The following is a 12,808-nucleotide window of genomic DNA, read 5'->3' as shown; positions in this document are numbered from 1 at the left end:
TATATATATATATATATTTGGGTGGGGGTTGGGGAGGGGATACAGGGAGAAGGTGTGGACTAGATGTGGAATGGAACCTCGAATCTGAGACCTTCTAGGCATAAGTGCTTTATTACACTATGCGCCAAACAATTGTGCTAAGCAGCTCACCACAGACATATCAAAGTCTTTTTCCACCTTAATTGCCACATACAATACCAACAGTGTAAATGAAAATTCATTTTGTAGATTTCATTATCACATCCTTCTACAGTCTCTTCCCCCTTCCCAGGCTTGCCCCACTGCGAGTCATTTGATAGAAGCGTGGTTATTAATATCGGTATTTGAATCCATATCGGATGTATCAATTCGAATTGAAGGGTTTTATTTTCAATTTTAATTAAAAAAAATATGTAATGGGTAGATTTTTTTTTTTTTTAATTATGATTTTTTTTTAATGAAAAATATATTAAACATAAGAGAAAACAAATAAAATGAACAGAGCCTTTCAACTAATCGAGGGTAAATACCCCACCCAAATAAAGCCAGAATAAAGGAAAAGGCCAAAATAATAACTGTTCCACGGCATCCTCATGGGACTTTCCCCTTTACTCTCTCTCTCTCTCTCTCTCTCTCTCTCTCTCTCTTCCCCCCCAATCCCACCGTTTTGGTTTGTTTGGGCCTTTTCTTAGGGCTTGGTTTGGTACTCTCTATCCTTTTGGGTTAGTTAATTTCCTTTGGTTAAAGTCTTTTCCCTAGTATAGCCGGATTGGCTTTGTCCATTGAATCTATTTTCTTTCCTTAATATAGTTTTTATTCGTCAAAAATAAAAATAAAAATATTTCACCATTATATGACATGTCAGTATCGATATTGACCTGGGCCGATAATGAAATAGATCAAGTATCTACCGATCCAATACCAATATTTAATGCAATAGGTATAGGTAATACATTTTTCGAGAAAAAAAAAAAAAAAAGACACAGTTATGTATCCTAATCTTGGGTATTTTTGTTTTCACTTTGGGTATAGTTTTATGAACACAGTGCTGGTAGTACAAATCTTCTAACTATATGTTCCTCATGTATACAGATCATAATTAGACACTTTCTTTTATGTGCATATTAGCATGACGTGGAAGATGTCAATAAATGCGAACAGCGTGGAGACCCCTTTCAGTAAGTTATTATTTCATGATTTAATAAACGATATTATGAGATTGGTTCTTATGTCACAAATGCGTGTCAAAGGGAACCTATACACATTATAAGGTGGGGTATGTGTTTAATTAAGTGGTCATCACCAGCCTGGTTTCACAAACTTCATCCTTAATACGAAAGGACGCTTACCTAATCAGCATTATACAAAATATAAATTATATTATAATATATAAAATAAGATGATGAGTACTTGTGGTGCATATGTCACGAAAAGAATGACAGTTAGGATGGCCCACTTTGGTGATAATTTGTTTTATTTTGACTTCATGGAGGCAAACTTTTGCACTGGCTGGCTGGCCGGCCGGCCTGGTTCCCGCTTGTAGAGAGCCCTTTTGACTCTAATTATTTGTACAAGGAACCTCTCCAGCTGGATTTATATTTTAGTTGAGCGAGGATGCTAGCTTTCCAGCTCGGGTACATAGAAATCCTCTTAAATAATTGAGCGGGTGGAATGCTTCTATTAATTACGATTTTTATTTTATATTTTATTTTATTTTATTTTATTTTTTAATTTTTTTTTTACAAAAGAAGTTTCAAAATTTATTTTTTAATTTTTAAAATGTTTTTGGTATGTGTCTTCTACATGGTTTAAACACATGAACTCCCGGATGTTGTTTCTTAGAAAGCAAAAGTTTGTGGGAAACTTTTATTCCCACATTTCTTATCTTAGAGTGAGGGAAGAGAATAGAATGAATAGAGGCCACATCCTCGATTTATAAGGAAGACACCTTTTCAGACACACTTGTCAAAAGACATTGCGATATTCAACTCCTCTGAGGTAATGATGGAGCTTCCTAATCACATCAAGGAGGATCTGATGATAGATGCGTCTTCTTGTCCACGATTTAGATTCGTGAGATAGCAGTTGTGAATCTCTGCTGATGGCAATGCCAAAGGTGGAGACTTACATCTAGCATTTTTGTTTTCTCCTTTTCCTCTGTACTCTTTTCATATTTCTTAATACAATATGATCTTCTATGAAGAAAAAAAAGACACATCTGTTTGAAAGGTAGTCTATGACTGATTTGTATAGCTAGGATTAAATCTAAGTACGGGGTTCCAAATCTTTGATCATGATCACACCTCTTAATATAGGTATCTCTTAGTATAGGCACAACCTTACGTATGTATATGTCTCCTATACATCGAGACATGTCTCCATACCCTTCCAAATATATAGAGATGCTTCTCCACATGGCACATTCCTAGGGGAATGCTTCATAGCTCTTTGAACATGTAAGGGCATGACTCATCCAAGAGTCATCGCTATTGTTCATAAACAAAGGAGTCTGTACATAGACACCCATTCTCTTCATTACATACCAGGGGCCATGCAAGAATAAAATACTTGTGTACTTGTGCTCCATCTCACAACGCCACAACATGACAAGGCATGGGGACAAGAACCAAGCAAAACAAAGATAGGTGTTATGAATTTGATTTAAAATCTAAACCCAAGAACTCAAATGTTGAGGAAGCATTTTTTTTTTTTTTGGCAACTTTGCTGGCATGGCCACTATGCGAAAAATTTTCATTTTTTGGAGGTACATAATTTTTGACTAACATTGTTTATTGTTTTAAACCTACAAGTGATGTGGTTCTACTTATGAGACATATAGCCTACTGGGTTACTACAAAGCGAAACTCATTCTATAACCTTAATTCCTACTCTGATATACAAACCTTCCTTTCCTATCAATGAAATTTCTTTTCTTAAAAAAAAATTAAAAAATAAAATAAAAACCAATAGACTAATAACCATGTACAGCTGGTGTACATGCTTCTCACTATTATCACGTGTATCACATGTGATAACCATCTCAACACAATATTCCTGTTTCCTTCTTGTGTGTAATCTCTTTTGGTATAGTATCCTCTCAAATATGGACTATTCCAAAGAGAGTCCGATTGTAATCTTCTTACCATTCTTAGCATTCATAGTTAGGGTTGTACAAATACGCTAGTGAATGAATCAATACATAGGCTTTTGAATTGTCATGGTATCAGAGCCAATATTGGCCCACGCCTCACCTCAACCCTAACCCCAGTCGATCATCTTTCTTTCCTCTCTTTATCTTCTTCTTCTTCTAGTTCGTCCTCTCTACTATGGCAACCGAACCCACAACTATCATCCCTTCTACAATTGCTATGCAAACCCCTACTGCTTAGCCTCCTATTTTTGCAGCTCATCATTTTATTTCTCTTAAACTTACATCCAAGTACTTTATTTTTTGGAAGACCTTAGTTAGATCCAATTTTTAGTCAAAAACAGTATGTTCTTGAGCTACCTCCCTTGAGTGTTCTTGAGTGTTCTTGAGCGTTCTCGAGCGTTCCTAAGATAGAAACCCCCCTTTTTATGGTTCTTCAGATCTACGAAGAGATCTTTATTAAGATCTGAAACTCTGTTTGGATCTTCAAAGTGGTCTTTGGGACTTTGGAATTTTTCAATCCGTTTTTAGGTCAGCCTATTTCTTTTCCGAAATATCCATTCCTAGCCGAACCCTTGTCTGAGTGTCCCTAGAATATTTTTAAAAATAACCATTCCCAGTGGAAGCTCTGCCAAAGTGCCACCTTAGCCTAGCCCTCCCTTAGGCTATCCCCAGTGGAAGCTCTGCTGGAGTGCCACCTCATCCTAAATTCGGAAATAGCCTTCCCTAGCCAAAGCTCTATCCGAATCCAAATCTGAAAATAGCCTTCCCTAACCGAAGCTCTGTTCGAATCCAAATCCGAAAGTGACCATTCCTAGCCGGAACTCTGTCTGAATACCATCACAATCAGCATCTCTCAAGAAAGGAAGTTAGAGGTCAAGACCATCTTCCCTTGAGCTAGGAGAACATAAAAGACAGTTTGAACCGGTATTAGTCAGGGGCCCACCCCTATTGATCCGAAATAGAGGTTAAGTTTAGGTATAATTTGTCAACCACCTCGTCATAATGTAAACTTTATACATGCCTTGTTCTAGTGTATATAGAAGTTTGAATTCAATTAATGTATATATGTGTGACAACTTAGCCATATATGTGGAATAGTAATAAATGTGGAAAATGCTCGTTCTCAAGCATCTAGTAAGAAGACTAGTTAAACCGGGCAGATTGGGTGTTTAACACCTTCCCAACTCTGTAACCTAACACTTACCCTAAATCTCTAGACCAGACTAAATTTTGGGCCCTTTTCTCAGGAATCAGGCCCACCACCGGGTCCTAGGCCCATAACCCTAGGTGGTGCTCCAAACCCATTTGCATGATTCTGATCCCCGAATTGGACCATCATCAAAACCTTTGTCTCAAATGATGAATTTTACACTCTTACGAAATAGACATCCACATATATCCAAGAGGTGATACGGATGTGGGGGCTCGCAAAGCATAGTCCATTTCTCTGGCCGCGACTCTCACACAAACAAATAGTTAAAATCTTTATCTTCTAGTTAAAATCTTTATCTTCTCCAGTAGCCCTCTAAAAGGGCTGAACTCAAGCACAACAAATACCAAGTAAGTCCAAGCAATGCTCAAACTTACCAACACACAAAGGCTTAGCCAACATATCAGCTAGATTATCTTCAGTACCAATCTTCAACACTTGAATATTACCTTAATCAATTATTTCTTTGATGAAATGATACCAAATATTAATGTGCTTCGTCCTCTCATGATACATTGATCTTTAGTCAAGTGAATAGCACTCTGGCTATCACAATGGACAACAGTCACTCCATGATCCATGCTGAGTTCTCCCAACAAACCTCTAAGCCAAATAGCTTCTTTAATAATCTCAATCACTGTCATATACTTTACGTCAGTAGTAGATAATGCAATTATAGCCTGTAAAGTTGCTTTCCAACTAACCGTACTTCCTCCAAGAGTAAATACATAGCATGTGAGTTACATCCTCTTTTCAAGATCACCTACATAATCTAAATCGACATAACCAGATAAACTATCACCATTCCTCCCAAACTCCAAACAAACATCATAGGTTCCTTTCAAGTACCTAATTATCCACTTCACTGCTTCCCAATGAGTTTTACCCGGACATAACATCAAATATCTGCTTACCACACTGAGAGCCTATGAAATGTTGGGATGAGTGCAAACCATAGCATACATAACAGAACCAACTGCACTAGAGTATGGAACATGTGACATGTACTCCATCTTTTCATCTGTCTGAGGTGATAAAACAGCTAAAAGTCTAAAATGAGATGTAATAGGAGTACTTATCAGTTTGGCATCTTTCATGTCAAGGCAATTCAATACCTTCTCAGTGTACTTCTGTTGAGATAGCCATAGCTTTCCTACTTTTCTATCCCTCTTGATCTCCATACCAAGGATCTTCCTTGTTGCCCCCAAAATTTTCATCTCAAATTTAAAACTTAATTATTCCTTTAACCTATTGACCTCATGCCTATCTTTTATTGCAATCAACATATCATCAACATAAAGTAGCAAATATATGAATGACCCATCAAAGTGATTTCTAAAATAAACACAAACTGCAGTATCCAAAACTAGTCATAACTAAAATCAAACCTTTTATACCACTATCTAGGAGACTGTTTCAAACCATAGAAGGACTTCTTCAACAAACATACATAGTCCTCCTTACCTTCAATAACATACCCTTCAGGTTGATGCATATAAATCTGTTCTTCTAGTTCACTATGCAAGAGTATTGTTTTCATATCAAGTTGTTCCAACTCCAAATCATGCATAGTAACTAAAGAAAACAGGACAAGAATAGAACTATGCTTAACAATAGGTGAGAAAACATCATTAAAATCGATTCTTTGTACCTGACTGTAGCCTTTTGCAAACCACTATGCCTTTTTTACCTAGCATCTTCAACATCTGAGGCGGATTCTTTCTTCTTGAAGACCCATTTGCAGCCAATAATTTTCTTTCCTATTCTCGGCTTGACAAGCTCCCAAGTCTGATTTTTATGAAGAGATTTCATCTCCTCATTCATGGCAACCAACCATTTCGTAGAATCAACTGAAGTAACAGCTTCAGAATATGTTGCAGGCTCACTATTTCAATTGTATCTGCAACAGATAATGCATAAGCAACAAATTCAACATGCCCATACTTTTGTGGTTGTCTAATATTCCTCCTTGGTCTATCCCTGGCATTGTACCACTCTTCTTTTTTATTCTCTTGAGCATCATCTCCTTCAGTAAAAGTAGACAGCTAAACTAAAGTAGATTGTGCTTTGTTTGAAGATAAACCACCAATTTCAAACTCCCCATTCACTCTAGATTTTTCCTGACCTTCATCACAACGAACATAAGCTTCTTTCCTAGGATGCAACATAGCAGATTCATCAATTGTCTCTTAAATGATGTTCTATAGGAAGTTCTCTCAGAGAAAATGACTACAGAGTTATGGGTAAAGTTAGAGAATCTCTACCTCACCAAATCTCTCACCAATAGATTGAGATTGAAGCAACAATTGTATACCCTTCATATAGGTGAAAGTACTTCTATTAAATCCCACATGTCTAAATTTAATTCTATTATTACTGATTTACAAAGGATAAATGTTAAAATAGGCGATGAAGATTTGGCCCTATTATTGTTATGTTCTCTTCCTCCATCATATAAGCATTTTAGGGATACTATGATTTATGGTAGAGAGAAAACATTTACTGAGGATGTCAAAATGAATCTGCTAAGTAAGCAAAAAATTGATGATGAGTTGATGTCTATAAATAAATCTGATGGTATTAGTTTGATAGCTAGAGGAAGAACAAATGAAAGGGGTTCAGATGGTGACAAAAAGAAGGCTAAATCAAAATCTAAGCACAAGAATTTGACCTGCAATTACTGTAAGAAAAATGGGCATATTAAATCTGAATACTATAGACTTTTAAATAAGTAGAAAGCAAGTGGTGGTACCCAAAATCAACAGAAGAGATGATTCTGTAGAAGCTAGTATTGTTGAAGATGAGAGTGAATCTGATATGTTTTTGATGACTGATGACAGAGTCAGATCATAGGATGAATGAATTCTTGACTCTGGTTGTTCCTACCACATATGTCTCAATCATGAATGATTTTCTACATATGAATCAATTCGAGGTGGAGTTATATTGATAGAAAATAATTCCTTTTGTAAGACTGATGGAATGAGAACAATCAATTTTAAGATGTATGATGGAATTGTTAGAACTTTGTCTAATATCAGGTATGTTCCTGATTTGAAGAAGAATCTCATTATTTAGGCACTCTTGATTCAAATGGGTGCAAGTATACAGTTGAATGTGGAGTCATGAAAATCAAGGGTGTTCTTTTGTTGATGAAAAGAATTAAGGTTGGTAGTTTGTATGTGTTGCATGGTACTATAGTCACAGGGTCTGTTGCTGTAGCTTCATCATCTATTTCTAAATCAGATGTCACAAATTTATAGCACATGAGGTTAGGTCATATGAGCGAAAAATGGATGGTATCATTAAGTAAAAGGGGTTTGTTGTGAGGTCAAAATATAGAAAAAATGGAGTTCTGTGAGCATTATGTGTTTGGAAAGTAGAGGAGAGTCAGCTTTAGTGCTGCTATTCACAAGACTAAGGGTACTTTGGACTACATTTATTCAGACCTATGGGGGCCCTCCAGGGTTGCTTCAAAGGGGGCTTGTCACACCCCGTTCACATCGAACCGAGCCAGTGACCGGGTTAACACCGGTTAACCCAAACCTGGCAGGATCATCTGATACTGTATTCCACCACAGCATAGACACAACTAATAAAAGCTTATCAGATTAGCGGAAGACTTGGTTTACCTGTGAATATTCCCATAATACTTGATACCCGAATTGTGATACAATAGTTATATACATGTGGGCCCGAAGGCATGATATTTACACAATGAAACTACAATTCACATATCAAGTACATAAAAGAAATCATCAAAATCAGAGTATACTGCTCGGCTCGGTATCAGAACCTAGAGCTCAGCTCGGTATCAAAGGTTGAGCCCAGCTCAGCTTCACAAGGTAGAGCTCAGCTCGGCATCAAAAGTGGAGCTCAGCTCGGCATTAGAAGTGGAGCTCAGCTCAGCATCAGAACTGCGGTCCCACAGCACAACTCTCGCACGAGCAATCAGTGCCGTGCTCTAACTCCTCAGGGGCCCACCAATCCTCTTCAGGGAACTCAACCGTGGGACCCGCCCCATACTCGTCTGGTTGCTGACGTGCAAAATCATCTAAAAGAGGTACACACGTGGGATGAGAGCTCACTAGCTCAGTAACTGGAAAGATGGACCACACAGCAATCCACACAACAAATCACAGCCATATGCACTACATGCTATGCAATACATTTTAAATCACATCCACCTAAGCAACATTACTAAGTCTTTGGTTTAGTGCTACTACAACCATAGTGCGTGTATACTCTGGGTATGAGCCGCGAACTCGATCCCACGATACGCCCATAGGGCTGTCAGAGAAGGCCCACCGTGAGTACTCAGAAAAATAAAACATGCCGTCCACCGGCTCTCAACATAAAATAAATGACAGAAATTAAAGGTGCTGACCCAGCAATTTAAAAGCAGTACGATTGGCCCTCTTGAATATACCACCGGGGTTACCGACTGTCCTAATGACCAGCCGGGCGTAATGTCTAACCGCCACAATGACCTGATAATCGCGACCACTGCTTCCCCCCAAATGGTAATCCAACACCTTAACCCCTATTGGGAAGGGTCGTAGCACGGGAAGGTGATAATCCTAAACCGCATGCTCCTGTATGATAATAGTACGATTGTATAGTGCCATCGCATCCCATACCACGGGCCATCAATGCACTCGTTTCCAAGCTGACTACGGTATCTAGTCTATTAATGCATCATCTACAATGATGTCAACATTCATCATGGAAGCATATTATCACTTGGCATTTAGAAAATAAACACAACATCCATGTATAACCATGTGAGGATGACTAATCTACATAGCATTTTCATGATGGCATGACTAGACTAGATGCAATTAAATGTATGCCAAAAAATACCTTGAAACAAGGCCAAACGTCCTCTCCCCACTTACCTGTAGTGTACAAGGATTCCCGCTCGGTACGGGTGAGATCCGGTGCGAGAAGCGTAGGATTTGGTGAACCTAACATGAGTGAGTTGGGTTAGTATTTCACTATTATGGAATCAAGATTAACATGATCCAATGATACGATCATGTTTAGAATCCTAAAAGAAGGTCACATGTCCGATTTGGGTCCAATTGGACTTAAAAATCACATTCGGAGCCTCTCGGGTGTGTCAGACAGCCCACCTGTCTGACCCACCAGTCAAACCCACTGGTCTGGACCGACGGGTAGGTCAGCCCACCGGTCTGGCCCATCGGTTGGGCCAGAGGGTCTGCTAAGACCAACGGGCAGGGTGGCCCACCGGTCTGGCCTGCCGGTTGTGCCTGAGGGCCCTGCCCTCTCAGGCGGGTGCCCACAGGCGGGCCAGATGGCCCATCGGTCTGGCCCGTCGGTCTTGGCAGGAAACCTGCTGTTTCTTCTCAACTTTCCCCAATCTTAGGGATTCAAATGGGGCTTTTCCAAACCCATTCTTCACACATTCAAGGTCTTATAGGATGGTTCTAACCTAGATCTAGGTTAGATTTAAGGAATGGGAAACCATCTTACCTTCTTTGCTCAAGGACACCTTCAAACCCCAAAAATCACTTCAAATCCACAATGCTTCTCCAACCTTGTAAATACTTCTTCAAATCCTTCAAGATCAACACATAAATCATCTATTAAACCTTAGATTCATCATTTCAAGGGGGATTTACAAGATCTCAAGAAACCCTACCCAAATCAAGGGTTTTACTTGGGTATGGTGAAGGTTTAGGGAACCCAAACTTTGCTCACCTCTAAATGTAGATCTAGTGCTGAAGATCACTCTTCTGACATCGAATGGGAAGATCAAGCCTCGGTGCCACTGAAATCCATCTCTTCTTCCTCTTCCTTCTCTTCTCCTTTTCTTTCCTTTCTTTTTTCTCTCTCCTCTTTACTCTTCTCACCAACGTCCAAGTGTCATAAATGAGGACGAAAAAGAAAATAAATGTTATGTATATACTTCTTCAAATAACTAAGTATTCACATGGGTGGGTCACTCAGGTGGGTGGATGCGCCCATCTGTCCGCCCACCTGAGGGCCAAAACTTGGGATTTTGACAGAATTTGACCCTTGGCGTGAATCTCACCCTTGGCATACAATGTAATATATATATGCACCTTAATATATGGCTACATACCTGCTTTATCCGTACATGGCCTTATGATAGGTGCATGTACACGGCTTGGGTATTCTCGTCTCTTCTGGCACTGGCTCGGACTTGTCGGGCCAGCCGGTGTTTAAGGTCACCCTTGCCATCATAATCCATAAGGAACCCGCTCTAATTCTCTCTGGTTCGGGTCCTGCATGGTTAAACCAGGTCAACCGTGTAATCAGACTGGGTTTAAGAAGTAGGGTATTACATTTACCCCCCCTTCTGAAAAATTTCGTCCTTGAAATTGTGTACCTCGTTGATCAAAATTATGAGGGTACTTGGCTTGCATTTCATCCTCTTTCTTCCAAGATGCTTCTTCAAGTGAATGATTAGCCCATCGCACCTTTACATAGGAAATGGAGCGGTTGCGAAGGGTCTTCACCTTTCGGTCCAAAATTTCAACTGGCTGCTCTGTATAGGTCATGTCAGCTTCAAGGTATTCTGGCTCCACGGGTAATACATGAGAGGGATCATGAACGTATCGCTTCAACATGGATACATGAATACATTATGAACATCCCCAAGTGAAGGTGGCAGAGCAAGCATGTAGGCTACTGAGCCAACCCGGGCTAAGATCTCAAATGGTCCAATGTATCTTGGGCTCAACTTCCCCTTTCTGTGAAACCTTTGCAACCCTTTAGTAGGAGAGATCTTGAGAAATACCTTTTCTCCTAGCTGAAATTCAATATCTTTTCTACGGGTGTCTGCATAGCTCTTTTGACAAGACTGAGCTGCTTTAATCCGTTCTCGAATAACGTCGATCTTGTCACAAGTCATCTGTATCATTTCAGGTCCTAACATTCGACGTTCACCTACCTCATCCCAATACAAAGGAGCTCTGCACTTCCTGCCATATAACGCCTCATACGGAGCCATCCCAATTGTAGCTTGGTAACTGTTGTTATAGGCAAACTCCATAAGGGGTATATATTCTTCCCAACTACCACTCATCTCCATTGTACATGCCCTGAGCATGTACTCTAATATCTGTATGGTTCGCTCCGACTGACCATCAGTCTGTGGGTGGAAAGCAGTACTCAAATTCAATTGTGATCCCAAGGCATGTTGGAAGCTTTTCCAAAATCTGGAAGTGAACCTCAGGTCCCTATCTGATACAATGCTCACTGGCACTCCATGTAAGCGCACTATGTTATCCATGTAAAGTTGTGCTAGTTTGGCCATAGAGAACTTGGTCTTGAGGGGAATGAAATGAGCAGTCTCAGTAAGCCGATCAACGATCACCCATATTGCGTCCATCCCCTTAGGTGTACATGGTAGTCCGGTGATGAAGTCCATTGTAATCCTTTCCCACTTCCATTCTAGTACTGGGAGTGGCTGAAGAGTACCATAAGGTCGATGCCTCGCAGCTTTTACTTTTTGGCATTTGAGACAAGTCGCCACATACAGAGCTGTTGTGACTTTCATGCTTGGCCACCAGTAATTTTGTTTGAGGTCTTTGTACATCTTTATACTTCCTGGGTGGAGTGAGTACTCGGAGCTATGTGCTTCTCGCACTATCTTATCTTGTATATCCAAATCATCGGGTACACATAATCTGCCTCGAAACATCAATGCCCCATCACTGGCTAAAATAAAATCTAGGTCGTTTATTGTTTGATCTAGAACCTTAACTCTGATCCACTGCAATTCAGGATCCAAAGGATGTTTCATTATTACCTCTTGCCTAATAGCCGGATGCACCTGTAGAGCCGTCAAGGATACGGTCAACCATTTAAGGTTTTCTGGTTGACGTTCCAATTCTAAGGTTGCTCCTTCATATAAGAGAGCTTCATCCATTAGCGTCACCTCTTGTATGAGTGATGGGATGACTGCTAAGCATGAGAGTGACACGGTCTGCGCCTTCTGACTCAATGCATCTGCCACTACATTTGCTTTGCCGGGATGATACTGAATGTCGCAGTCATAATCCTTCATGAGCTCAAGCCATCTCCTCTGTCTCATGTTCAAATCTTTCTGGGTGAAGAAGTACTTAAGGCTTTTGTGATCACTGTATATCTCACACTTCTCCCCGTACAAATAATTTCACCAAATCTTAAGGGCAAAAACGACTGCGGCTAGTTCCAAGTCATGAGTGGGGTAGTTCTTTTCATACTCCTTTAGTTGTCGGGATGCATACGCTATTACCTTACCGCGTTGCATGAGAACACAACCCAAACCAACTTTGGAAGCATCAGTGTAGACTGTCATTCCACCTGTGCCTTCAGGGATGGTCAACATAGGGGCCGACACCAACCTCTTCTTCAATTCCTGGAAACACTTCTCACATTCCTCTATCTAGTCGAATTTCACACCCTTTTTGGTTAATTTAGTCATTGGTTCTGAG

Source organism: Macadamia integrifolia, chromosome 8 (genome assembly GCF_013358625.1).
Source record: "Macadamia integrifolia cultivar HAES 741 chromosome 8, SCU_Mint_v3, whole genome shotgun sequence".
Lineage (NCBI taxonomy): Eukaryota > Viridiplantae > Streptophyta > Magnoliopsida > Proteales > Proteaceae > Macadamia > Macadamia integrifolia.
Note: the sequence above shows the minus strand (reverse complement) of the source record.